This window comes from Myotis daubentonii, chromosome 2, assembly GCF_963259705.1.
Source record: "Myotis daubentonii chromosome 2, mMyoDau2.1, whole genome shotgun sequence".
NCBI classification, from domain to species: Eukaryota; Metazoa; Chordata; class Mammalia; order Chiroptera; family Vespertilionidae; genus Myotis; species Myotis daubentonii.
In genome coordinates this window covers 75,574,722-75,588,391 of record NC_081841.1, presented here as the reverse complement: position 1 = coordinate 75,588,391, position 13,670 = coordinate 75,574,722, and the positions used below count along the sequence as shown (strand labels likewise).

At 39.1% G+C, this 13,670-nt stretch overlaps 1 long non-coding RNA gene across 2 annotated transcripts in view; it reads right to left on the bottom strand.

Annotated features, from left to right (window-relative positions):
- Window positions 1-13,379, bottom strand: part of LOC132226194 (uncharacterized) — an 81,207-nt gene extending 67,828 nt beyond the window's left edge. The window contains exons 1-2 of one of the 2 annotated variants that reach the window (XR_009451011.1): window positions 13,270-13,361; window positions 11,056-11,241 (exon numbers count right to left, since the gene is read on the bottom strand). This is a non-coding gene — a long non-coding RNA (uncharacterized LOC132226194). Of the gene's footprint in view, window positions 1-11,055; window positions 11,242-13,269 lie in introns of both variants that reach the window. The other variant, XR_009451012.1, reaches the window with a different exon arrangement.
- Between the last annotated feature and the right edge of the window lie 291 nt (window positions 13,380-13,670).

Here is a 13,670-nt window from a genome sequence, read left to right as displayed (position 1 = left end):
AGTTACTGGGAGTGACACTGTTGTGACACTTTTGAAAGCAGGTTGCTAATATCCATAAAATCTGAAATGCACACTCTTTGATCTAACACACAGCTCAGAATTTGTCTTACAGGTATACTTGAACACAATACTACAGGGATTATTCTTTGTAGTATGGTTTATAGTAGCAACGGTTTAGAAAGCTTAAATGTCTGATTAATTACAGTGTATCCTAAGAATAAAATATTATATAGCTATAAAGTATTGTGACATAGACTGATATAAAATGAAAAACCACTCACTGTCCAGAATAATGGCTACGGTATGGTGCTGTTTGTAATTTGTGATTACATATACTTTCACTGTATACTTATATAGAGAGAATATCTCTGGGAAGACACACAGGGAAACTTCATAGTGGCTGCCCCCAGGAGATAGAGTCTGGGGAACTAGTAAGTCAGAACGAGAGGGAGGGTTGCTTCATTGTATACTTTTTGGTAGCATTTGACTTTTTTTTTTTTTTCTTCACCATGTGGATTTAGTCATTTTTCAATAAAAGAAAAATCGTGGGGAAAATTTTGCCAGTCTGATTGAGGAAAACTATGCTCATTGTTTGTCTTGGAACTTCCCTGACAAAAAGGAAGGCTGAACACTTTTCTCATGTTCTATGGCCATTTTCATTCCCTCTTCTGTAAAATGCCTATTCATATCTTTCACCCATTTTAAAAAATAGAGTTAACTTTCCTATTAATTTTAGTAGCTCTTTGAATACAGGATATATTAACACCTTATCTCTCATATATTGCAAATATTTTTTCTAGTCTATTAATTTTCTTTTTATATTGTCTATATAATGACTTTTGCCATTCAGAACTTGTTATATAGAGGGATGGGCAAAAGTAGGTTTACAGTTATTCATATGGAAAAAGACATGCAGGTTATAATTATTACAATAGCTTCATTAACTCAAAAGAATATCACTCACAACTATAAATTAACTTTTGCCCAACTCCATATGTAATTTACATACTCATATGTAAACTTGTTATGCATACTTATAATTGCCCACAACTGCCCACTGCTGCCGGCCTGGTTCCCCCCAACTGCCCTCCCCTGCAGGCCTGGTTCCCCCCAACTGCCCTCCCCTGCAGGCCTGGTTCCCCCAACTGCCCACCCCTGCTGCCCTGCCCCCCCCCCAACTGCCCTCCCCTGCAGGCCTAATCTCCCACAACTGCCCTCCTCTGCTGGCCATCTTATGTCCACATGGGGGCAGCCATCTTGTGTGTTGGAGTGATGGTCAGTTTGCATATAACCTCTTTGTTAGATAGGATAGTACTGCTCAGTATTTTCAAATGCCTATTACAAACCTCAACACAATATACACAAAGCAAGTCAAGCTAATTACCATCCTTTCAAAAAAATTTTTTAATTTCCTCTCACTTGATGGTATTCAAACAATTGCACAGGCTCAAAACCTAACGTCACTTACACTTACTCTTTCTCACTCCCACATCCAATGGCTGCCAAGTCCTGCTAATACTAACTGAAAAATATCTACCAAATTCTTTCCTCATCACCTCAAACCCAGAGGCTCAAGTTCTCATCAGCTCTTGAATGAACTGTCATTTATGACCCTTAATTGTCTTCCAATCTCCAACCCCCTTATATCTACCTTTCACATCATCTCCAGAGTTAGAATTTTAAAATACAGATGTGAGCCATAACTGGTTTGGCTCAGTGGATAGAGCGTCGGCCTGTGGACTGAAAGGTCCCAGGTTCGATTCCGGTCAAGGGCATGTACCTTGGTTGCGGGTACATCCCCAGTAGGAGGTGTGCAGGAGGCAGCTGATCGATGTTTCTCTCTCATCGATGTTTCTAACTCTCTATCTCTCTCCCTTCCTCTCTGTAAAAAATCAATAAAATATTTTTTAAAAAATAAATAAACAAATAAAATAAAATACAGATGTGAAAGTGTCATTCTTCTGCCAAAAACTTTCAATGGTTCCAATGCAATAAAGTCAAACATCTTTCATATTCTTGCCCCAATCTATCTTTCTGGTCCCCTTTTCTATTTACTACTCCCTCCACAAAACATACACACACATATACACACACACAAACACACGTGCTCTACCCACATGGGATTGCTTATAGTTTCAAGACATCCAGCTTCTTTTCTATCTTTGAAAATGCTCTAGGCCTGTGCTGTCCTATACAGTAGACACTAGCCACATGTGGCTATAAGCACTTAAAACAGGTCTAGTCCAAATTGAGATGTTACTGTAAATGTAAAATACACACTGAATTTCTGAATTTCAAATACTTTGTACCACAAATTAATATCAAATGTCTCATTAATACTGTTTTTTTTATTGCTTAAAGTATTACAAAGGGTATTACATATGTTCCCCCCCCCCCCCCGCCCTTGACAGTCCCCTAGTAATACTGTTTTTTTTTAAGTATTATATGTTGATTTCTGGGTTCTCTGTTTTGTTCCATTGATCTATGTCAAGTGCCCATCAGCAGATGTGTGGATAGAAAAGCTGTGGTACATTTGCACAATGGAATACTATTTGGCTGGGAAAAAAAGAAGGGACTCACCATTTGCAACAGCATGGATGGGTCTGGAGAGTATTATGCTAAGCGAAATAAGCCAGTCAGAGAAAGGTAATTATCACATAATCTCACTCTTGTGGAATCTAATGAACAAAATAAAGTGATAAACAAAATAAATCCAGAGACATAGAAGCATGGAACAGACTGATGAAGTTCAGAGGGAAGGCAGGGAAATGGGGAGGGGAGGGGTGGAGTGACTAACAAAAGAACTTATATGCATAGCCCATGGACACAGACAATTGTGTGGTGAAGGCCTGGGGCAGGGGTGAGTGCTGGGTAGAGAGGATCAAAGGGGGAAAAAACAAAGGGACATCTATAATAGTTTAAACCAGTGATGGCGAACCTATGACACGCGTGTCAGAGGTGACACGCGAACTCATTTTGGGTGACACACATCGACAGAGACAAAAAAATGGCATAATTCAAATATTTGTCTCTCACAACAGCCAGAGTTGGGCATCACTCGAGTAATATTATTACTCACGTTACTCATGATCAATAATGCAATTCTAAAACCGGATGTAAACATGTACAGCGGTGCAGCGTAGCAAAGATACATAGTGAGAACATCCAAGATACATTGTTCCAATATTGACATTAATATAAAAAGGTTAAGAATTGCACTATAAAGAGATGAATCTTTACTCATGACATTTTATTTTTACTCGAGTGACAAAATACCCAATTCTGGAAACGGCCTCGTTATTGTCAACATGTGCCTCCGGAAAGCTTCCCGTGTGTTCGGGTGCATTTGGCAAATGGATGCACTTGACCTCCATGTTCGTTAGGAGACAGGAGTGGGAGGGTGAGAAGCAAAAGATATACAGTGCAACAGTGCTCGACGAGACATTCTGCGTGTCGGATAATTGATTACAGCACCATATATCTGTTGGTATACATACTATCTTTGAGTTGTTTTGCACCAGGAGTCAGTGCAACAACACTGCAAAAAGTTAATAGGTAAGAAACCTATCAACCTTTTATAAAAAACGCCGTGATTTATATTTATTTATTTATGCAGCCTTGTGATGGAGAATCAAAAAAATAAAAAAGCAAGATTGAATGATAAAGGAAGTGGAAGTAGCAGTAGTCGACCCTTTCAAGACATATGGACCGAGATGTACGGGATTATAGACAGAAACAACAGATCATTGTGCGTACTGTGTAATGAAACGGTAGTAAGCAGAACGTGGAATGTAAAGAGACGTTTTGAAACTAATCATTGTCAGCTCTTGAAAAAAAGTATCGATGAAAGGAAGGAATGCATTTCTAGGCAGCTACACCTCTATAAAAGTCAATCAAATTCCATCATTAAATTTGTAAGATGCTCTACAAATTTAACATCAGCAAGTTACTGTATTGCTCACTCCATAGCTCAGCATGGAAAAGCCCTGTGACGGAGAATTTATTAAGGAAACATTTCTAAGATGTGCACCAGCTCTATTTCACGATATGAAAAATAAAGATGATATTATTAAAAGAATTTCTGAGTTACCACTCAGTAGAAATACTATCAAAGACAGAATAATAGATCTTAACAAAAACGTACAACATCAATTAAAAAAAGACTTAAATAGTTGTAAATATTTTTCGATTTCTCTTGATGAAACTACTGATGTCACATCAAATGCTCGGTTGGCCATTATTGCTAGATATTCTGATGGTCTCACAATGAGAGAAGAGTTGATAAATTTAGAATCAGTGCCAATAAGTACATCAGGAAATGAAATATGTAAGGTTGTTATAAAAACATTCAGTGACCTAAACATTGATATCTCTAAAATTGTGTCAGTCACAACAGATGGGGCACCAAATATGGTGGGAAAAAACGTGGGATTCCTGAAATTGTTTATGGAAGCTATTAGACATCCACTTGTACCTTTTCATTGCATTATCCATCAGGAGGTGCTGTGTGCCAAATCGGGATTCTCAGAATTGAATGATTTAATGTCAGTTGTAACAAAAATTGTGAATTTTATAGCTTCTCGACCCCTTCACAAGCGAGAATTTTCTGCACTTTTACAGGAAGTTGATTCAACCTACAGTGGACTACTGGTGTTCAATAATGTGAGATGGCTGAGTCGAGGTAAAGTACTTGGGCGATTTGTGGAGGGCTTTGAAGAAATTACGGTATTTATTGAGAATAAGGATCTGGCAAACTTTCCTCAGATCAATGATCATAAGTGGGTCAGCAATTTGATGTTTTTTACAGATCTCTCTGTTCATATGAATGAACTAAACTTAAAACTACAAGGCTTTGGCAAAAGTATTGACGTTATGTTTGGATACATCAAATCTTTTGAAAGTAAACTTAAAATTTTCAAGCGACATACTGAAACTAAAACTTATAAGTATTTTCCTCGGATGAAAGAGTATTTCGAGAAGGCCACTACAACGAGTGTAATGGAGTCCATACTTATGTACCAGAATATAGTAAACTCGTTATTTGAACAGTTCAGTGAAAGATTCGACCAATTTAGAAGCCTAGAACAGACCATTAAAATAATTAAGTATCCGGATGTAGTTTACAGTACTTTGGAATTAAAGGATTTCCAATGGATGCAAATTGACGATTTAGAGATGCAACTTGCAGATTTTCAAGGTAGCATTTGGACTCATGTGTTTGTCGACTTAAGGTTGAAACTTGAAAATCTAGAACGAAATCGTTTGAATAATGAAGAAGAGTGCAACTACGAACAAGAAATTCTGAGTGCTTGGAACAGAGTATCTGACACTTTCAGCGACATAAAAAAATCTAGCGATGGCTTTGTTAACAATTTTTTCATCAACATATTTTTGTGAGACTTTGTTCTCAGCATTAAATAATATTAAAACGAACAAAAGAAACCGGCTAACAGATGAAGTTAGTGGTGCTTGCTTGGCCTTGAAGTGCACCAAGTATGAACCTGCAATCGAAGAATTAGCAGACAAACTTCAGCACCAAAGAAGTCACTAATTTCTAGTTTTCGTACCATTTGATTATCATTGTTTTTATTATTATTTTTTCCTAAATGTACATTGTTTTTCTGCTTTTGTTCATTTTATACATATTTTTTGGTTGATTTTTCTTTGTTAAGTGACATTTAAATATAGAAAATAAATATCAAAAATACAAATCTTTTTTTACTGTGGTTGCAAATATCAAAAAAAAAATTATGAATATTTCTATATGTGACACGGCACCAGAGTTAAGTTAGGGTTTTTCAAAATTTTGACACACCGAGCTCAAAAGGTTCGCCATCACTGGTTTAAACAATAAAGATAAATTTTTAAAAAGAAATATGAAAAAAGTAATGTTATCTGCATAAAAGGAATATCCTCTTTTGAAAAAAAGAATGTTCAACGAAAATATGACTAAAAGGCAATCAATCATTTAAGGGAACCATAAATGGCCATTGGAGTTCTCTGAAGACTGATTAAGAAAATTTATATTTTATAATTCTATTTCAGCATTCCCACTGCCTCCCCAAAAGCCAACAGCAGTTTCTTCACAAAGTAGCCAATCTGCATGAATGTTAATGGACAGTTTAATATGAATTGATGAGCTACATCACAGAATATTTAGACAGAAATAAAATAAGCAATGAGCATTTACTGAGCTCAGCAAAAAAAAAATTATATGATGATAATGGGTAATATAGTGGAAATTATAACAGTAGATTATTGGGTTAAATAAAATGTATCCTTGAAATTAATTTTATCTGTTTCTTTTTACTTTTTTAAATGTGGCTACTAGAAATATAACATTTCCTATGTGGCTTGTATTACATTTCTATTGCTCGGCACTGCTCTCATCTATGTTTTTCTCCTGATAAAAATCTCATTTGTGTCCTGGCCAGTGTGGCTCAGTTGGTTAGGGCATCATGCTATGCACTGAAACATCATGACTTTGATTCCTAGTCGGGGCACATGCCCAGGTTGTGGGTTCAGTCCCCAGTTGGGGTGCCAATTGACATTTCTCTCTCTCCCTCTCCCTTTCTCTAAAATCAAGATTTTTTAAAATCTCATTTGTACTTAAAAATCCTATTTTAGATGTACCTCCTCTGTGAAGCCTTCTCAGCTTCCAGTCCAGATACATTTAATCATGTCCATCCATGTTCTCATAGCACTTCGCTCATGCCTCTACCACAGCACTTATTTTATTATAATCTAATTATTTGTTTGTATGTCTGCCAGTACCATTTTATTTATTTATTTATTTATTTATTTATTTTTAATCCTCACCCAGGATATTTTTTCTATTGATTTTTTTTTTTTTTAAGAGAGAGTGGAGGGGAGGATGGAGGGATGGGGAAAGAGAAAAACATTCATGTGGAAGAGACATACCAATTTGTCACCTCCCACACGTGCCCAACCGGCTTGACCGGAAATCAAACCCGAAGCCCGTGGGATGTTCTAATCATTGAGCAACTGGCCAGGGTTGCCATTACCATTTTTATTTTTTTATTTTTTTTATATATGTTTTATTGATTTTTTTTACAGAGAAGAAGGGAGAGGGATAGAGAGTTAGAAACATCGATGAGAGGGAAACATCAATCAGCTGCCTCCTGCACACCTCCCACTGAGGCTGTGCCTGCAACCAAGGCACATGCCCTTGACCGGAATCGAACCTGGGCCCTTCAGTCCGCAGGCCGACACTCTATCCACTGAGCCAAACCAGTCAGGGCAAGCCGTTACCATTTTTAAATCTTTGTCTTTTATATTCCTTACTCTCCAAATAGGCTTATTTTGCAATTGATTTGTGGTAGTGAACTGAGAGGAAGAAATAGTTCTATCAATGACAGAGACGGAGCCTAAGAATAATCACTTTGAATTATCATAAGACTTACCCCTAAGCTTATTGCATACAAGGCTGGAAAGGAAGAGTACATTTTATAGAACTCTAATAACAGAAAGCTTTTGGTTTGTCAAGAAACCAAACTTTTCCGAGCTCTAACTCAAACAGGAATTTATGGCATGAAACCTCATATGAGACACTGAACCGCATAGTACGTCAGGTCTTTAATCAGGGGTCTACAGATAATACAGAAAAATTCCTTATATGGCTATTTCTTATATCAACCAACACTAAAAGCAGACAGCATAATAGCATAGCTCAGACAAAAGCAAGCATTTTATACTCTAGTATGATAGTACAAACTGAGCTCTCTGGTGATCTCATTTGATAAAAAGAAGGAATCCAGCTGGATTTATTTATTTTACTTTATTTTAAGCCTCACCCGAGGATATTTTTCCATTGGTTTTTAGAGAGGGTGGAAGAGAGATGGAAAGACAGAGAGAAATATCAATGTGAGAGAAACACATGGATTGCTTGCTTCCTGCATGAGCCCTGACCAGGGCCCAGGCTGGGGAGGAGCCTGCAACTGAGGTACATGCCCTTGACCAGAATCAAATCCAGGACCTTTTGGTCTGCAGGCCAATGCTCTCTATCCACTGAGCCAAGCTGGCTAGGGCCAGCTGGGTTTTTTAAATCCACTCTGAGAATCTTTGCCTTTTAACTGGAATGTTAATTATAACTTATTAAAATTACTGATATTGTTGGATTCAAATCTCTTATCCCAGTATTTGTTCTCTATTAGTTCTATTTATTCTTTGTTTCTTTATTCCTCAATTCTTTCCTTCCTTTGGATTAATCAAATATTTTTATTATTCTGTTTTATCCTCTATTAGATTTTTATTATATATTATTTTTTTCAGTAATTATCCTGTTAATAGATAAAATATATAATTGTTTTAAAATATACCTTGTTAACAAAAGAAAGTATTTAAACCTAAGAACATAGAAAGTTTCAGAAAAAAGGAACTGGAAAAGATACAACTAACCAGAAGAAGGCTAGTGCAGTTTAAGACAAAAACAGCATTTAATGACCAAGAAACAATTTACCTAAATCCTGAGCATGTTAGTTAGCAACATGGCTAAAATATGTTACAAATATAGATAAAATTATAAGAAGAAAATTACAAATCTATAATCATAGTAGATGATTTAACATCCCTCTATAAGCAATTTATAGATAAAGCAAACCCAAAGTAGCAAGAATATTAAGGACTTCAACAAAATAAGATGAAGCTTGGTCCAACGGAAATATATAAACCATCCTAATTTTTTTACTATTATGTTTTTCACTGCTCTAATTGGGTGTCTTCTGCTACCTTGTCTTTTAAATTGCTGATTCAGTCCTCTGGTTTATCTAATCTGCTTTTGATTCCCTCTAATGTAGTCTTCATTTCTGACTGTTTTTTGTTTGTTTGTTTGTTTTTAATGCCTACTATCTCTTTGTTGAGGTTCTGAGTTCACTGAGTTCATTCATTTTTTTACCCCTAAGTTCATTGAGCATCCTTATAACCACCGTTTTAAACTCTGTATCTGGTAGATTGCCTCCATTTCGTTTAGTTTTTCTTCTGGGGATTTCTTCAGTTCTTTCATTTAGGCATGTTTCTTTGTCTCTGCATTTTGGCTGCCTCTCTATATTTGTTTTTTGTGTATGTGTGTTAGGTATATCTGCTATGTCTCCCAGTCTTGGTATGGTTGCCTTATGTAGTGGGTGTTCTGTGTGGCTTAGTGGCGCAGTCCCCATGATCACCTGAGCTAGTTGCTCCAAGAAAAGTCCCTCATGTGGGTTATGTGAGCCTTCCTGTTGTAGTTCCATCTCGATTGATGTTGACCTGCCATGAGTGGAGTTGGCCCTCAGGCTGGCTAACTATGAGGATCCCCAACCCAATTACAGTGGATGAGTTGCTGTGTAGGAGAATGCACCCCAGCCTGCCAAGATCTCCCTTCGGGTGCACCAATTGTGAAGCTAATTGGAATATGCTCTGATGTGGCCTGAAGCCTGCCACTGGGTATATTTGTGTTGGAACCTCTTGGGAGGAACTCTGGTGTGGGCCAATGTCAGATGCTGCCTGTGACTGGCCCTAAGCTACCTGTTTGGAGTCAAAAAGTGATCTACAATTTGTGGTTGCCTCTGCTGGGGCTGGGTGCATATAGGAGAGGCCAAGCTACATACAAGGCTCACTTCCACCAGCACTGAACCCAGAGGCAGGTCAGCAGCAGATACAAGGCTCCCTGAGATCTGCCTCCACTTGCCAGCTGCCTGTTAGGCTCAGTCACTAAAAGCAACTCTGGAGGTATGTGAGTCGCATGAAGTAGGATCTCAGTGACTCAAGATGCAAGTGGTTCTCACCAGTTTATATCAGATTCAAACTCAGCACAAGTACTGGTCTGAAGCCACTCAGCCAAAGATCTGTGTATACCAAGGCCCGCTTCCACCCGCCTGGCACCTGCAGACTTTTGGGATGGGATGGGTTCTCAGGGAGTCATCAGGCTAAGAGAGACCACAGTTTGGCCATTTGGAAGGAGAGCTCTACACAGGAATGGCAGTAGCAGTTGGGTGTGTAAGGGAAAAATAACCCTCACCCTAGAGCCACACAACTAAGTCTCTGCCACCTTCTGAGTCTGCCTGGACTGCCTCAAGAGCCTTCCAAATAAGTCTGCATTGTGGGCCCATATTGGCCTCAGGCAGCGGACTCCTCTGTAGGATATGAGCTCAGCAGGGGGGGACCACAGGAGTTGGGAGAACGGGGTTAGTGGATCGCCCATGGTGGGAGAGCTGCCCCAGTACAGCGTGTAGGAGGGGGGATGGCCATTGTCCTAGAGCCATACAACTCAGTCTCTTCCTGTGCATCCCTGACACTCCTCTGAGTCTGCCTGAACCTCCGTGAGAACTTTCCAAGAAAGTCTGCATCTCAGGCCCAGGCTAGCTGCAGCCAGCTGACTCCTCCAGCTGGCACGGGGTTGGCAGGGAGGGGCCATAGGGAGTCAGGAAGGGGGCTGGGGAGTTAGTGCATTTCCCCAGGTTGATGCTGGTACGGAGGGGTGTGCTGGACCCAGGAAAGACGCATCTGTGGGCAGTGTGGGAGAGGGACTCAGCACAGGGAAGAACCTTGGCAAATGTCCATTCAGCCCTCTTCCTGAAGCTACACAACCCAGTCTTCCCCTCTATGATTCCAGTCCTCTGAGACACCCTCCCTCCACCAGAGCCCATGGTAGGTGGCCATGAAATAGAGCAGTGATGGTGAACCTTTTGAGCTCGGCGTGTCAGCATTTTGAAAAACCCTAACTTAACTCTGCTGCCGTGTCACATATTGAAATTTTTTGATATTTGCAACCATAGTAAAACAAAGATTTATATTTTTGATATTTATTTTATATATTTAAATGCCATTTAACAAAGAAAAATCAACCCAAAAAATGAGTTCGAGTGTCATAGGTTCGCCATCACTGAACTAGAGTTTGTGCTACTGGCCCTTTAAGAGGGCTCCTGTGTTTCTAGCAGACTTCAGTCTCTCCCTGGTGAGCAAAATCCCTGATTTTTATAGCCAGATGATGTTATGTGGGCTCCTCTTCACAGCTATGGTTCTCCAGTCTGGGGAGTCCAATGTGGGGTTGAGACCCCTTACCTTTGTAGCAAATTCTCAAGTGCCACATGTGAGTGCTGAGCCAGCTCTTTCCACTTTCTGCCCTTCCTACCAGTCTTCATGTGGCTTCTTCTGTAAGTCCTTGGTTACAACACTTCTATTTAGCAAGTCTTTGGTTGGTTATTCAGGCTGATTGTTCTATAATTTAGTGATCATTCCAGTTTTGTCCTGGAAGAAAATGAGTGTAACTTTCACCTATTCTGTTGCCATCTTGCATCCTCTAATTTATTCTTTTTGACAATATTAGCCAACAGATTCAACAGCTCCTCAGTGTCAATTCCTAAATCACCTTGCTCCTTTCAAGTAGGTCTAACAAACTAAACATCTTGACAAAAACACCACAATGCTCTGTGTAAAGTTTGTTCTTTGGTCATTTATTCAAGCTGTATTTATTGAATGCTGACTATGGTCTAGGCATTTCAATTCCTGCTGGGGAAATAAGAACAAACAACAATGACCCCAACCCCTGCCCTCATGGAGTTGACAGTAGTGAGCCAAAGAGAATACACTTTAACTGCTACACTGAAGTGTAATTGTTCAAAGTGCATTGAAGTATAAGGATTCAAAATGGTTACATTGATACCCTTTTAAAGCATTTTACCCTGCAGATTTCATGGGTCATTAATCTGGCCAAGCGAGGAGAACGTTTTGTTCTTGTGGAAAAGTTCTGAGCACTGGGGAACATGTCAGTAGCATTTAGACAGGGATTTTGGTGGAACTGGAATACTTTGTCCAGTCTGTAATCTAGACCCCTCTTCCCCTCCCAGGTGCAAATTTGGTAGACTTTTCAGGTTTGGTGACTGGGAGGAAGTGAGCAGAGTATAAGGAAAGAAGAAAAGAACCAGAAGCATACACAGTGGAACAAAAAGTTAGGGAAGAACGAGTGGAAGATGATAAGAGAGTAGGTGATACAAGTTGAATTGTGGGGCATGAATAAATATTTGTCCATTGCTTTGTTGTCAGCAGTTGTTTTGAGTTCTGGGAAAGATGCCTCCTCAGAAAGATTCAGTGACTTTTTTCAAATGATCTTCAAAACTTTGAACAAAAATGCTATTGACTAAAGACCCAGAAAACTAATTTTATGCCATCCTGACTTATTTTTGGCAGAGAATAATGGATTCCATGTAAAATGTCATGTTATATTCATGTCATATCTCTTAGCTAAAACAATTCGATTTAGATTTTACTTACATACTTGGCCAACAAGAAAATATTTGACTGCAAAACAAAGAAAATCAAAATGCAAACTCAAATGGGTGGAAACTATGCATTTTCAAACAATGAGAATAATTATGTGGACAACTTCATAAGCTGGTCTTCAAAGAGCGTAGGCAGCAATTGATGTCAAGTATTTCCACCAGTAAACAAAAGGTCCCTTCTGATTTATAAAGACAATAGCATATGCCATTTACACTTCTTGCTTCATATAAATAAATATAATGTCTCAAAAAGCATTTTTAATCAAGAAATCAAAGTGTCGCCAAAACCGGTTTGGCTCAGTGGATAGAGCATCGGCCTGCAGACTGAAAGGTCCCAGGTTCGATTCCGGTTAAGAGCATGTACCTTGGTTGCAGGCACATCCCCAGTAGGAGATGTGCAGGAGGCGGCTGATGGATGTTTCTCTCTCATCGATGTTTCTAACTCTCTATCTCTCTCCCTTCCTCTCTGTAAAAAATCAATAAAATATATTTTTAAAAAAAAGAAATCAAAGTGTCATACCAATGTTAGGACTGAAGTTGGAACATCTTACTAACTAAAAATATTGAAAAAGGTCTGCTTAAAATTATTTGAAAGCCAGGAGAAAGATCTTAGAAAACTGGGTGAGCCTGTGATATCCACTTGGGACAGTTTTCTATACACAAGGTTCTGGTCATCTGGAAGCCGGGCCGATCGAGTCATGCTTTCCCAGAAAATCTGTCAATGTTTCCCTCATAAACGCTAAAGTCCTGTCATTGTCCTTCATGGTCCTACTCCATTTGGCCTTGCTTTTACCTCATCTCCACTGTTTGCCCTTGACCACTGCCCTTCAGGCATGCTGGCTCCAGGTTGCTTCAGGCCTTTGCAGTTGTTATACGCCTTTTATTCCAGCCCTCTTCTCTCTGGCTTCCATCCTTCAAGTCTATTCAGGTGATGCCATTCCTGACACCCTAATTAAAATCCCAAACCGCCAAAAAAAAAAAAAAAAAAATCACAAACCTCCTTCCACATTCATAGCTTCCTCCCTGCTTTGTTTCTCTTTATGACACTTTTCATGTGAGCACCAGGAAAGCTGGAATTTTTCTCCCCTACTATTCTGTGCCTGGCACAAGAGCTCACTAAATATTTGTTGAATGAATAGAACACAAATATCTAAAAATGGGGCTTCCAGCATAAAGGTCAAATTAATCATTAAGTGTGTAAAATTAGCTCCGTCAAAAATCAGATCTTCAAGCACAGCACTAACTGGTAGAATCTGGGATCTCCTGAAAGCAGAGCCTGAGGCAACGGCATGCACGCAGGTCATTTATTTGCAAAGTGAAGCCAGGCCTCAGGAATGAGGGACAAAGGGGAATAAAATAACCAAGAGTTCGTGTAATGGCAAGGGAGGACGTCAACAC